Genomic DNA, 1,008 nt, shown 5'->3' on the forward strand with positions numbered 1-1,008 from the left:
GGGTTGTTTCGTTTGTAATTTCAAGCTAAATTGAAACAACTCCATCAACTTCAATGAAAAAAAATCCTTTTTCTTTTGGAATTAAACCAAAAATGTGTTAACTCACATTTTTTACTCTGACTACACTACAAAGACGGAGTATTTCAATTTGATCATTTGTTCCTTTCGTGAAGAGAGCATAACATGAACATATTCTGGACACAACATAAGTCCACATATGTTCAGGAAAGGAGCAGTGAGAAGAATAACATTCCTAGTTCATTTCTGCCCCGATATCACATCCTAAACAAAAGAAACAATCCTGTCCCCAAACACTAACTACACATCACGTATTCCTTTACAAATATATTTTAAAATATTTCATCAGTACAACTTTTTAAAATTTCCTGTTGAGCGTTCCAAACTTTTACCCCAACAAAAAAAAAAAACATGTCTGCTTTAAAGCAGTGCGAGCAACTTGAAACTTCATATTTCCTCCTTTGATTTTCATCTTCTGAGGTGAAAACAAATCGTTTTTGCAGACTCTCTATTTTTAACTTTAAGCTTCCATAATAAAGTTTGCTGTTTTACTAAATCCTCAAACTTCAGCAATCTTGACTCCACAAATAAAGGATTTGTATGTTCCCTATATCCAACTTTATGAATTGTTCGAATGTTAAGAAAGTTAAAAGACTGTCGTTTCAAGAAAGAGTTTTATTTTTTATGTCTTGCAAGAAAAATTATCTTGCAAATTAAGTTTTTCAATAGCAAAATAATCTTTGAGATTAGCGTGATAATGTTTTAATTTTTGATTAGAATATTTGTTTTTTATTATTTAAAGAAAATCTGCCAATGGTTTGAGAATTTTGGACTTATTTCTAAGGGTTCTTGCTTTTGCGGGTAGCTTCAGCTGAAGCACCAATCATATAAACCTCAGAAACTCAAACTTTCTTTACCTCAGAGACAGCCCAAACTCAATTTTAACAGCAGTAACTTAAAAAAAACCTGTTGAACAGATAAAATATGAAA

This window comes from Oryzias melastigma, linkage group LG7 (genome assembly GCF_002922805.2).
Source record: "Oryzias melastigma strain HK-1 linkage group LG7, ASM292280v2, whole genome shotgun sequence".
Classification (NCBI taxonomy): Eukaryota; Metazoa; Chordata; class Actinopteri; order Beloniformes; family Adrianichthyidae; genus Oryzias; species Oryzias melastigma.